Here is a 14,321-nt window from a genome sequence, read left to right on the forward strand (position 1 = left end):
GTCATTGTTGTTTTGGCGGGTCCGGGCTGGGGATTCGAACCCGCCACCTTAGGTGTACGTGGCTGGCGCCTTAGCCGGTTGAGCCATAGGCGCCGAGCCTATATGCTGTCATTTTTAAACTAACTTACTAGTTAGCATTTTATTAAGCTCTTAATATATACCAGATGCTGGGGAGAGAGAAATGTGAAGGAGCTCATAGTGGTTGGAAAAGAGACAAGAGGTCTGAGTAGAGGGCAGTGCATGACATCATAAAAGCAGGAACGCGGTGGGTCCATGATAACAGAGTCGCTGACTTTCCTGGGAAGGGGGCAGGCTTTCCAAAACAGCTGCCACTCAAGCTGTGTCTTGATGAGGGGCAGAAGCTGGGCACAAGGTGTGTGGCAAGGTGGTTTGTGTTAGATTCATGGAGGCCTTTAAATGCCAGGTTGAGGAGTCCGGCCCCATCCTCCTCACATGCAGTTGGAAACATGTATAGATTCATCGCCACGGTTGGCCACTGGATGCCAGGGAGACAGTGGTGCACTGGGATCCTCCATCGGCTACTCAGGTCCACTGAGCACCCTCCTCTTGCTGCCTTGTGCCCTGGGAGGCTGACCCCTGTGGGCCGATCACAGCAGCAGGTGTCCTGTCCCTGCTGCTGTTTAGAGGTGGCACATTGGAGACACTAGCAAGAGATCAAAGGGCAGAGGGTGAGAGGCAACCCAGTACCCCTCAGTATGGGGTCAGCAGTGTCTGAGTCCCCTCGGCCGCAGCCGGCACAGACAGCTCTCTCTGGGTCAGGGAAGGCTGCTGCCTCTCCCAGCCCCAGGTGGCGGTGGCTCCCGTTAGGTTGTCCTGGGGATCGCGCCTGAATCTCTGCCCGTGTCTTTGTGAGTAGTCCCTTTATCAAACTTTCCTCAGTTTCTTGGGTTGGCGTGTGTGCCGCTGTCTCTTCCCAGGACTCGGACTCATAAAGATGAGGTCCCAGCTCTCATGGGGCACGTCATCGGCTCATCTTGAACTTCATAAGGCAGGATAAAGTCCAGATCTACATTCTGGAAGAATCATCTGGATGGCAGTGAGGTGAAAGAAGGTCGTGCAGGGAGGTGAAGGGCTGCTACCTCGCACTCGTGGAGATGCAAGGGGCCTGCCTCCGGGAGGGACAGGGGTGAGGAGGAGTGGATGGAAGAGCAACGTAGGCAGACGTGGAGGTTTGGCCGGACATGGTGGGTGTGAAGAGACAGTCCCAGAGGTGCTCGAGTCCCAGCTTGGGTAACCAGAGGGACGCTCCTCTTGAGCTGGGAGGGAGCCTGGGACAACGAGCTGAATGCCAGGAAAGGAAACGCTGATGTTAAGCACATTGTGTGTACTGCCCGGGCAGCCGGGGAGCATGTCCAGGTGGCTCCTGGCTGTGTGGGGTTGAGTTTGTGGGAGAGGCCAGAGAGGGAGATATGTCCAGGCATCATCCGGGTCTAGGGACGTGTGAAGCCGAGGAAGTGGTGAGATGAGCAGGAAGGAATCTGACGCTGAGTGTGAAGAGTGCCTGAGAGAGGGAAAGAGAGGGGCCTGTGGGGCCATGGCACACACAGAGCACTCGGCACCAGCACTTTATGAGGGTCCCCTTATTGCAGGCACAGAGTAGCAGTTGGACCTTATATCACCCATGAGTGTAGGGAGCCAGATGTAGAGATGGGTAAGGATTAATGTGATTCTGAATTAACTCCAGTATTCTAAAAATGGGAATTAAAAAATATACACTTCCTGGTATGTTTTGGTGGTATAGCCAAGACACCCAGCTGGCACGTGATGGCCTTGGGTTGTGACCAGGTCTGTCCCCAAAGCCCCATTCCCTGCTGAAAGGGCAGAGAGGAGCAAGGCAGGGGCTGGCAGGGATCTGCCAGGTGTAGGAAGGGTGCCCAGGGAGGGGTGGCTGTTTGAGTAAAAAGCAAAGAGGCTCTGGCTTTCCTGCTGGGGGCACCACAGCTCTGTCTGATGGCAGGTGGAACCCAAGCAGTGCGCACAAGCCGCTTCAGCTGGGTCCTTGTGCCACAGCTGCTGAAGGCTACAGAGGGTGGGGCCTCAGCCTCCTTGTGCTTTTGTACTACCACCTTCCAGCACCTTCCAGCACCTTCCAGCTTCCCAGGGAGCTTCCAGAGCAGCCAGGAGGGATGGCCCAGACTTGGGGAGTGGGAGGGAGAGGCTGACGTTTGCTTTCTTCCACTCCTAAGAGCAGGACCCTGGATTGTGGAGATCCAGAGGCCAAGAGCCCTGAAAAACCCCTACACCAGCATCTCGCTGGCTCTTGCTGTTCCGTGTTGCTCAGCAGGTACCTGCTGTTCTTTGGCAAGCCTTATGGATTGGGATGTGAGAGTGGCCCAGGGGTGAGGGGAGCGCATGGTATGAGTTTTGTGTGAGGGGAAGTTTGCAGCCTTGCCTAGGGCAGAGCCAGGTGAAGGGAGTCCCCAGTCTGGAGCTCCCAGCTGCCGTGACTCTCAGGGAACTGAACTCACAGGAGGGTACAACCCCCACATTGTAGGTGCTCCGCAGGAGAGGAAAGTGTTAGGGGCTGAATTATGTCCTGCCCCAAATTCTGCATTGCAGCCCCAACCCATACCCCAGAACGTGACTGTATTTAGAGATAAGATCTTTAAAGAGGTGATTATGCTACACCATACCCCAGAGGTGATTATGTTACAATGAGGCCGTTAGGGAGCCCTGAATCCAGTAGGACTGATGTCCTTGTGGAACAGAAAGAGATACCAAGGACAGCCCCACAGAGGGACAGCCAAGGAGAGAGGCCATGGAGGAAACCCACCCAGGGACAGCTCCACCCAGGGACAGCCAAGGAGAGGGGCCTCAGAGGAAACCCACCCTGCCAAGCCCTTGATCATTCCAATTAAGCCTCCAGAACTCTAAACACATGTGCACTGTTTAACCACATCCCCCACCCCTCCGGCCTATGGTGATTGTTAGGGCAGCCCCGGCAAATACATCCCGTGAATTAATAAGTTATGGTATTTCTCCTTCATGCTGCTACACCCACCACCACTGCTCACTTCCTGCTCCCCGAATCTCCCTGTCGTCCCAACATAACAGGAACTGCAGGAAGAATGAGCACACATTTCCCATGTCTTTGCACTCTATTTTCAAATAATGAAATCATTCATTTAGGAAAAGCCAGCAGTCGACATGCACTGATGGATAAGGAAAAACAGACCCTGGATGTGGACTGTGTGCAGCCCCGGAACCCTGTGACTTATATACAGTCTCACTGGAGCGCAACACAGCCCCCTCCAGGGCACCTTATTAAGCCCTGGGGTGCAAAGAGGTTTTTAATGACCCCTAGTCACAGCCATTAAGTAGCAGAGCTGGTGCTCAAACCCAGGCCGACCAATAGCAGTGTCATTGCAGTCATTGCTGTTCCTACTGTCCTCTGTGCAAAGCCCCTGGGGCGTTAAAAAGATGACAAGGACCCCGCATCTCCTCCCTAACCTTATAGTCTCACTCACAAGATGAGACACACACAAATGCACCCATGAGTTACAGTGCAAGGGGACATACCTATTTGCTACCTGAGTGGCACTATTAGGAAGGGGCTGTATAGAGAGGTCCATGGTGAGCACTCTGGCCCTGGAGACTTTGTTTTCAGACATCAGCTGGAGAGATGTAGTTTTCCTCCTTCTCCAGCCCCAGCCTGGTTTCGCCTTAGCAACTGATTGACCGTCAATATCACCCCACAGCCTCAGCTAAACATTTCCAGCCCTTGACCTTGACTTCTAACCTCCCTATCTGTCCTGGCTACAGGACAGACTCCTTTCTTTTTTTTTTTTTTTAATTAAATGATAGCTGTGTACATTAATGCAATCATGGGGTACAGTGTAGTGTTCTCATATACAATTTGAAATGTTTTCATCAAACTGGTTAACATAGACTTTATGACATTTACTTAATTATTGTGTTAAGACATTTATACTCTACTTTTAGAAAGATTCACATGTACCCTCTGGCTTCAGGGCCTTCCACTGTGCCTGCACTTGCTCCCCAGCCCCTGGATCTGATTCCAGGTGAGAAAGAGGCAGAAGTCATTCTGAGCAGGTAGTAAATGAGTCGTGTCTACGGAGAGCAGAAAGCCAGAGGCATTGAAAAGAGCCTTTCGGGCACAGCAAAAGACTTGCCACCTAAAACAACCTCAGTAAGGGCTTGCGCGTTTGATCTGCACAATTCCTTTGTTCTTTCCCCAAACCTGTGCACACACTCACGCTGACTGGTGACCAGAGAAGGTATCAACACACACACATGCAAAACAAAGAACGCAAAATGATTTGAAGTCATAATTGTACAACCCTGAGCTGAGAAGTTTCAGATGAGTGAAAGCAAAGAAATCAAGAGACACACGTGGAAATGAGGGGAAGAAACTGGCAGGGGAGGGCAGTGTCCTGGTTGGAGCAGAACATAAAACAGAAGGCATGCCAATCCTGGGAGGGCGGAAGTTTCCAAGTCCTGCTGCATTGTGCTAAAGGTGGTATGGAGGAGGTGGCACCTGCTGGGGGGTTAATTGAGCAATGCAGCCAGGGAAAACATGAAACGAACAATTCACGTTTGGAGGGAACTAGAGCACAGGAGAGGCGCTGAGAAGTAATGTGGTACCCCTGACGGAGCTGGGCTTCTGGCAGACTTGTCAAACCTCTGCTCTGCACCCTGGATTTTTCCCAGGGCAATGTTCCCTGGGGCCAGACTCAAGTGTGTGATTCTTGCCGCAGATATTTCCAGAGACATCCATGAAGCAGGGTTGGCTGGCTTGCTCCATGCCCTGTTTTTACCAAGAGGGGAAACTGAGGCACTCGTGATCCAGGGGGCTGTCTATAGCCTCTGCCAGCCCCAGCCTTTGCTCAGCTGCACTCCTGGGCTCTTGAACTTGAAGACTCGGCCCTGCTCCCTTCCCGAATCACTCCTCACCTGCAGGGGTACATACATTCTGGGAGAAGGAGGCCTTTGGGCTAGGGCTGGGGTCCTGAGAGCAGCACCCCTCTAGCCAGGGAAGGACTCTGTTTCTCATGTCTGCCCCCTTCTCTGTGGTTTCATCCTTGAGTACAAAAGTGGTAAGTCATTTTATCTTCATTTGGCAACTCTCATTGAGAAAGACACAAAGACTCCCAGGGGGAACATTCTACAATGGATTAGTTCTGTCGGCCAGAGATGCCGGCTGCATAGTGGTGGCGTGCAGGCTGTGACTTGACATCCCAATAAGCCATGTTTACTGCCTGCTAGACTTCAAGCATCCGTGCAACCTGCATTCTCCTGCCCACCCCCACAAGTGGGCCCCGTCTCACGTGGATGCCCACTGCAGCCCACCCCAAGCACTCTGTGCTCACTGAGTGGACCCTCCCAATTGGTGGCTCAGAATGTTCAGTCTCCAGTTCTCTCTGATCTCAGCTTCTTGTCCAGTAAGTGAGCAAAGGCCCGTAGAGCATTTGGCAGTGTCAGTACAAAGTAGGCATTTCATAAGTTACTGCTTTATGACACCACGACCATCTGTCTTCCTTAATCAATGGTAACCAAGTGTTTGCTATGTGTAGGCCGTTTCTATCCTCCCCCATTTAATCCTCCTAACCACCCTAGAATGTAGGTACAATGGTCATAGTTCCCATTTTATGAATAAGGAAACTGAGGCTTAAAAGAGAGATCCCCTGGTCAAAGTCAGGTGCTCTGTGAGTCCTCAGTCACATCTGGTGCAAAGCTTAGTCTCTTTTTAACATGTGTCAAGCAGGCTCTCTGCAGGTTGAACCTCCAGCCCCAATCAGAGCAATCACCCCTTCTTAACCCTCTGTAGAGAAGCTAGGGCCTTCAGTGCTACAGGTGTCAGCCTGGACTTCTTGTCTCCAGAGCATCTACCCTACACTCCTTAGGCTATTCCAGTAAGACAAGGTCATGGGCCTATGCCCAGCATCCTTTCCCACTCCCCCAAACTCTCCATTCCTCTTTGACCACAGATCAGGGACCCCAGAATTTGGCTGCGAGGTGCTGCTATCTCGCTTGCTCTCCCCTCTACCCCCACTGTCTTTGCATTTCTGGCAGGGAAATTACACTTCATTACCTTTAAATGCATTTAATGGAGCATTCATGCTGGCGGAGTCTTCCACAGTATTGTTGGAAGTAGGAGAAGAAAGATCTCAAAAGTGTGATTTCAAAGGTGAGGCTGAGCCAGCCTGTGGGGGCCCAGCTCACTTCAGAAGGACACCTGGCTGTCACCTGGCTGCCCCACTCCCACGAGGGACTCCACCACTTCTCTCACTGAGTTGCTGGTAGGAGTGAGGTGGTCCAGCTACAGACACAGGAAGTGCAGGGAAGGGAAGGGAGGGTGAGAATGGTTGCATTCTGCAGGTGGTGCGCCCACGGGCGTGGCTGGGGCTCCGCAGACATCCTCCCCTGCCTTCGCCTGCACCTCAGAAAGATACATTTACTTCCTTCCCTCCCGCATCATGGGGTCATGCCTGGGCCTCTGCTGCCTGAACACGCACCACCCCCCACTCCTGAGCCAATCTGGCAAATATACCAGCAGCCTTGGCACCAACATCCAGTCCCTCCCACAATTCTGAGCCCCAGGATGATGCCCAGGGGTCAGGTGCTGTGGCCTCCATTCCCTCTGTACCCACTGACAGGTGCTTATATGGAGAACCAGTGGGTGAAAAAACCTGGTGAGATGATTTTAGGCATGTTCTACAATGGCCCCCTGGGTTCTCAGCAAGACTAAGTCCCACCTGCCCACAGGTGTCACAGCTTCCCCACCCCCCCACACACACACTGGTGTTTCCTAAGATCATCTTCCAAATAAATGATGTATGCCTGACCACTCATCTCGGACCAGGACACCCCACCGCCCACAGCCTCCCCACTGGGAGCTCCGGGAGGAGAATGCCCCAAAGCCACATGTGAGTCAGCCCGGCGAGCTCAGGCTTCCTCTTCCCCTACACTTCCTTTCTAGACTGCTGCACTGAGGCCACCTTCAGGACCCCAGTGAGGCCTTATATACCGCCCATCGCCTGAGTTCCACCCACCCACCCTGCTGTCCCTGTGGCGGCCATTTCCAGCACCAACTAAGGCCCTTGAACCTGCTTGGGCCAAGTGCAATTTCAGCATCAGATTCTCACTCTTGCCCTCCCATCAGCAGAAGGAACTGACGGCAGACGGAAAGAGACAAAATGCTCTAGGCAGCCGCAGCCGTGCTCTGTGGAAAGGCAGCCAGAGAGGAGACAGAAGGCTCTGGGCTCCAATCACAGCCCTGCCACTGACCAGCTGCCCTGCCTGGGGCACATCAGCCTCTCTGAGATTCAGTACCTTTACCCTCAAATGATATGTGGCAGAGATGGTCCCCCATATAACTGTCCCCCATGGTTTTTGCCCCTTCTTCCATAGCACAAAGTTTGTCAGGGGCTGCCTGGGCAGGAACTATGCCTCTCAGCACTCCTTATGCCAGAGTGACTAATTGCCACCAATAGAAAGAGTGCAAGGGAGGTTGTCACTTCTTGGCCAGTGTGGTAAAGACGCTGATGTATCATCTTCCCCATCTCTTTCAAATTCCTCCCAGATACAGAGGACTCTGGAGTCCTAAGTGTGGGTCCTTGAATCACTGCGTGGAGAAGAGCTGCCTGCTCACCGGCAGCACCAGCTCTGGATTATGGGAATAAAGCTGTTTATCACGCTGCCACTGCCGGAGTGTGAGGGTATATTTGTCACAGTAGTCGGCATTACTCTAACCAACACAGACTCATACCTCCCTGTCAAGAAGCCCTAACCTAAAAGATAATCCAGCTACGTGTAGTGAGCCCTTACGGTATACCAGGCACTGTTCTTTACACGTGTGATTTTATTTGATCCTCAGATCAACCACATTATCCATACTTTATACCTGGGGAAACCCAAGCACAGACAGGTGAAATTATGTACTCAAGGTCACAGTTAGGGAAGTGCTAGATCTGAAGACTAATCTGCGTTCTCAACCATTATGCTAAACCGTCTGCCATGCAGGGATGGCGTTGAATACTCGGCCTGGCAAAGGGCGTGTGCTCCATAAATGGAGACCGCTGTCATTAATTAGGCCAAGCAAATGCGTGCTCTGCAGTGGCTTCTCCTCATGGCATTGGTGTGGCTGTCCTTGTCTTGTTGCCTGATGCGCCCCCCTTGCTGGTGCCCAAGGGCAGCTCCCCCTACCTCTCTCCTGGTACCCACACTGGGCTGTGGCCCCGGCTTCGACTCTGTGCATAGCCCTTCCCTTACCTCTTCCCTGGGCTGGGCAAAGCTGCCTAGGGGGCAAGTTTGGCCAGGGCTCCTGCTGCCTGTCTGGAGCCTCTGACTCCCCTCTGGGCAGATGGGCCAGACAAGGCTGAAGCCCCAGAGCCACCCTGGGTTTCAGCCTCCCCTGAACCCTGACCTGGCACCTCTGTCAGGACACGGCCTGAGCACTGACCACTCCACCATTTGCTGCTTCCAGATGCCCCAAGTGGCTCCTCAGCAGGGCTCCTTGCTTGCTTTGGGGGAACCTGGGGTAAAACTCACTGCCCCGAGGCTGTGACATCCCTCATGGTTCTTGCTTGCAGCCGGCAACCCTGCAGAGGAGCCCGGAGCTGCCCCCTCCTGCCCCCTCGCAGCCGCCTTCCCAGCTCTCCCCAGCTCCCCGGGATGGCTTCAGCTTCTCGGCCCTTGGCTTCAGCCCAGCCTCCCCTGGGACTATTTCTGGCCAAGCGGGTAATAGATTTCTGTCTCCTTTTTGAGGGCCTTTTGTGTGTCCCCAAACCCAGAGCCAAATGTTCCCCCTCCAGAAAATAAAAAGGAGCCATGTTTCCAACCCCTGTGTGAGGAGACTTGTGGGGCTGGAGGACCCTGGGGTGAGCTGGCCGCGGTTTTACTTCTGGTAATTACCCACCCCTCTTCCCTGAGCTCCACTTCACAAAGCCCCCTTGTGGGATACCAGTGAAGCATCTAATGTGTGGTGTATATAGGCAGGGGCGTCTGCCTTGCGTTTCCTGGCCTGTGATTTACGAGGTGGGGCTGGGCTTGCCTTCCTCCTCCGGCCTGACCTTGCCTCATCCAGGAGGCTCAGAGCCTAAATTCTCTCTGGTGGGGGCCCAGGAACCAGCACCCTGGCATGTGGCTCCTGGACCTACCGTGTCTCTGCCTGCCAATCAGAGGCCAAATGAAACCGCTATTTCTACTTTATGCATAAGGAAACGGAGGCCCAATTAGGTAGCTATACATGGGCCCCAATCAGGGGAGCTGGGGCCAGCAGAAATTGCCTTACCTGGAGGCCAATGGTCCTCACATCGCTACACACTGGAATCTCCTGGGAGATGGTTAAAAACAACAATTTCCAGCTAGTACTCTCAAGAGACTCAGCTGTGTTTAGGATCCGTTATCATATAGACCACTTTAATAAGCATTGGAGATTTGCTCAGGGGTCCTGTTGAAAAATACAGAAATCCCAACCTTGACCTGAACCTGGACCCCATCCTAAACCTGCAGGACATGGGGGTTTGGTGTTTGGTTTTTAACAAGGTCTGAGAAACTCTCAAATATGAAAGCTGAAAGGGGATCTGTTTTCAAGTCGGGAAGGTTGATGCTGGCAGGAAGACAGGGTCTTGGCCAAGGTCATACATCAGGGTGATTGGGCCTTTCCCTGAGGATGGAAGGGGAGAGGTGAGGGACTCCTAGTACCTGGAGGAGGTGGGAGGGGCAAAGGATGGGCTTCACCAACTTGAATATGGATGGACATGAACATTCCAACCTCCAGGGTTGGAGTTGACACCTGACCCTGGGCATCTGTCCCCCTATCACTCTGTCAGAAAACCTGTCCCACCGTTCTGCAGGTGGAACAGAAGTTCCAGCCTGCCTGGTTCAGGACTTGGCATACATAAGTTCTTTTTGAAGGCTGTGTCAAGCTGTTGGTTGGGACACTGAATTGCTCCAGAGGGAAAAGCCACAGCTACCCTAAGGCTGCCCAGACAGTCAAGTCAGCCTTTCCACCCCCAAAACTCTGGGGCCCCTTCAGCGCCAGGCTTCAAGCCCTGGATGCAGACTGCTTTGACAGCAACTGGATGTATGTTTGTATGAATTAAAAGGAAATAGTCTGATGGAAGGGAAATGATGTACAATAATGAAAGACGGTGCTTGATTGAGAATTTCCATTGATTTTTAGTTTCAGAACTCTGGGCCAACATTAATGGACAGTTGCAATCTGAAAGAGAAATGCTGGTCTGTCATGTGACATGTACCCTATGAATGCCACCCACCCTCTCTGAGTCTCAGCTTCCTTTTCTGGAAAGTAAGGTCCACTGGCTCCCCCTCACAGCTTGGTGGGAGCTTGACCTGAGATGCTGTAAGGAGACATTCCTGGCACAGGGGCTTAGGTGCCCTCGTCAGTGCTGGATAAACAATTATTTCATATGAGCCTCAAAGGAGCTGCACAAACAATTTGCAGAGCGAGTCCTATGGCCTCCCCACCCAGAGATTCTGCACATCAAACCCATTCTTCTTTGAGCAGCATCTGTTAGCAGACATGGTTGTCCTTTCCGTGTGAAGGAAAGGGGTGGAAATGTAGTTGGGTAAATATTTTTCAGTAAAGATGCCTCAGATATGTTAAAATGGAGAGAATGAATATAGAATTATCTTCTTGAGAGTATTCCCCCCAATATTACTGAGATTTAATAAACACACAGAGAAATGTGCCCTCCTACGTCCTTGGCTCAATGAGCTCCACTAGCACATAATCAGACATCCATGAAACTCACTCACAAGTCTAGAAGCTTCTAAAGCTGGCATCTCAGAATCCCCACAGTGCCCTTCCAGTCACTAGCCCCCAACCTTCAGCAAGCATAGCCACTATGCTGAGTTCTATTAGCCTTTTTAACTTCATATGAACAAGTCCTACAGTGTTCAGTATCTGGCTTCTTTCCTTTGATGTTGGTGGTTTTAATTCACCTTTCCCTGATCAGTAATGAGGTTGAGCCTCCTTACATATATACTTACTGGCAGTTTGAACATTCTCTTTGTAAAGTGCCTATTGACGTTTTTTACTCAAGCAGATGGTCTATGGCAGCGGTTCTCAACCTTCCTATTGCCGTGGCCCTTTGATACAGTTCTTGCAGGTCACAACCCACAGCTTGAGAACTGCTGGTCTATGGGGATAGCATCCTTTTTATTGATTTGTAGGCGCTCTTTATATATGATGGATACTCTTTAGGTACTCAGGGATTTTTGAAGTGTTCCCACCTCTCACTCATTTTACCCAAATACTTGGGGCATTTTGGTCTCAGGGGAGATTCATTGAGTGAGTTAAGAGACTCACATCTCCCCATCTCTCAATAGCAGCTTTGTGCTACCTTTTTCTTCTTCAGAGTGTAGGGTAGCTCCTCTGTATGTAAAGAAGCTGAAGACCTTTGTTTCTGCCCCCCTCCCACCTCTATCTCCTTCTGTGCTTCTTTTGCACTTTTTGGTGACTTACCACCTACGTTCTATTCCCATGGTCCTCGCTCTAGCTTTCAAAAACAGCTCACTTTTAAGGTGTGTATTGACCATATAGGTCCATTCCTTTTGGTTGATGGATAGAAGTTAGTTATGGGAGGGTAGGAGTTAGACCTCAGAAAGTAGACAGAGCCCTCCCATACCTGTCCCTATGCCTGGGAGTTCCCCATTACAGCTTTGATCTTCAAGGTCAACAGCTGTGTTCAGTAGGAAGGAGCTATTTCAGTATTTTAACTCCAGGCTTCAGTGCCTCAGTACATACCAGCTGAACATCAGCCATGCTGGTTGATGAGTCCTGACCAGGTCTGTGGTGCCAGACTTATTCTTGTATAGCCTCACCCTTGCCATGAGGAAGAGCACTTGTTGACTCCTCTGGCTCACTTAAATCCGAGAATAGCACCCTTTATGTTCCCAAACCCGATGCTGATCACATGCTCCTATTCACCTGTCAGCAAGCTCACTCACAGGTACCATCTGGCAAAGTGCCATCAAAGAGTGTTACAGAAGCTTCAAGGGATGAATCTGTAATGGTGGGTTACAGGCACCAGGATGGGTTGATTAAGGGGGTCAGATATAGAGAATCCAGCTGGCTTCAGTGAGCCAGCACCAGGATGAGCTCCTTCCCGTTCTGGGATGTCTCTTCCAGAGATGCATTACTCTTTGCTGCCTAATTGTCCCCAGAGCAGGAAACCAAAAGGTCTTGTAGAAGTTATTGCCCTGACATTTTGACTGAGCCATTTTCCCCTCCAGGTGGGTGACCCAGAGCCTGTGTGCATTGGGCAGAGACCAAAAATAACATTCACTGCTTTTACAGTCATGTCCCCCAAAGCATTTCCTTCTGTACATCCAAGTTCTAAAAGGATATGTTTTAAAGGTTAGGCATCTCCTGCAGGGAGGGCATTTTTTTTTTTTTTTTTTTTGTCTTATTTGAATGAAGAATGTGCTTACAGCTTTCAGTGGGCCTTGGCAGCCTGGGCAAAAGGGAGATTTTATCTATGATGGTCACCATGAGGGTAAACCTTTAAACACTTCCCAACACTTTCTCCTCCACTCATTGTTTAATGGAATATATGCTCAAGAGGAAAATTTGAATACTACAGATGGTCTGAATGTTCTGCTTAAACGTTCAGCTCTTTATGGCAAGAACTATGTTACCAGTCCCATTTTCATGGGTGCATTAGTCAGCATAAGCTAAGTTATGCTAAAGTAACAAGCAGCCCTGAAGTCTCAGTGACTAGCAATTGCAAAGATTTCTTTCATGCTCTGGTTGCTTGCACTCTGGGAATGGGCTGTATTCTGGTCCCAGCAGGAAGGTACACGGACCAGAATACAGCTGTTTTTCCCCACTATCTATCCCAAGACTTCTTCCCCAATAGGGGGCTTGTCTGAAAACTCTATTTTTGTAGACCTTTGGCTTGGTGTGTGCTGTGTCCCCCGAATGTCCTGATGTTTGTTCTATAGACTGCTGTTTTCCCCAATGTCAATAGGTGTTGGGACACCAAAGGGTTCCATAGATAAGTAAGTTTAGTAAACACTGGATGAAACAGGAGTCTTTTCTTCAGGGTCTCCTAGAGAGTTTAATTCCATGTGCATTGTCAACTTCATAGCCACCTGGGCCAGTGTTTTGTCCTTCTAGATCAGTGTGCATAATTTCAGCTGCACATTAGACTCACTGGGTGAACGTTAAAGAATTCCTGATCCCCAGGCGACAGCCAAGATGAACGCCTTAGTCTCCCTGGTGTCAGGACTAAGCACAGGCAATTTTTTAAAGCTCCCCCTACCATGAGTCCAGTGGGCAGCCAAGTTTAGGAACCACTTCCAGAAGGACAAGAAAGCTTAGAATCTTCCACAGACTCAACCCAGCTGTCAACACCCTGTGGGGAGGGGTGGCTGGGTTGGTTGGTGGCAGTTTCTTGTACTTGCTGAGCAGACAGGCCATAGCCCAAATGTCCAGAAGCATCCAGATGGGCTGGGGAGTGTATCGACCCCAGAGATTGGGAGGATCCAAGGTTCTGATTCTGGCAGAGGCCTCACTCCACGCAGGTGGCAGCACAGGCAACTCAACATCTCTGTGGAGATTCAGCAGGTACCAGAAGCCAGACCCCACTGGGCACGTGCTGTGCTATCACCAACTGGCCTGTTTCTGTGGCTTTGCCTTCACTGACATTTTAGACCCTTTAATAATGTCAGTGATGACATTCTGTCAGTCTCATCTCCATCCCACTGGGACCCCTGCAACAATGTGTACATCTTCAGACTAGCTGGGTCATAAGATTTCCCTATAGAATTTCTAGATACTGCTGTCCCATGGTCCCCTTTGTAAAGAGTTTGGTTCTGCAGGGGCCCCTTCTGGTCTACAGACCACGCTTCCTGTAGGACAGATTGTCTCAGCTCATCTCAAATTCTTCATCTTACAGACCCTGCACTCCATGTGTGCTCTGTGCCCAGCACATGCTGGTGTGTGCGGGGAGGACTGTCAAGCCCACCTACACCGACACCCTCCACCTCTCTGACCATGTTCCTTCGTCCTTCCTCCTCTGCAAGAATGAAGAGATGCCCATCTCCGAGGTGCTGGTGTTAAATCAGCTGTACCTCCCAGATTCAAAAAACCTTGTCACTAACCCTGATGTTGCTGGAGACCTTTTCATCCGAAGAATACTTGGTATTAAAGACACCATAGCCACTAACTGGGTGTTTTCCACAACACATGCCGAAACCCTAAAAAATTGTTGGAAGAACAGAGAATGAATCTCTGGGGCATTTTGTGCTACCCCCCAAGAATACTCAGATTCCTCTCACTGGTGGACATGAGAAATGAGTGTGGGAAG

Source organism: Otolemur garnettii, unplaced genomic scaffold (assembly GCF_000181295.1).
Source record: "Otolemur garnettii isolate 467f Iridium unplaced genomic scaffold, OtoGar3 scaffold00015, whole genome shotgun sequence".
NCBI classification, from domain to species: Eukaryota; Metazoa; Chordata; class Mammalia; order Primates; family Galagidae; genus Otolemur; species Otolemur garnettii.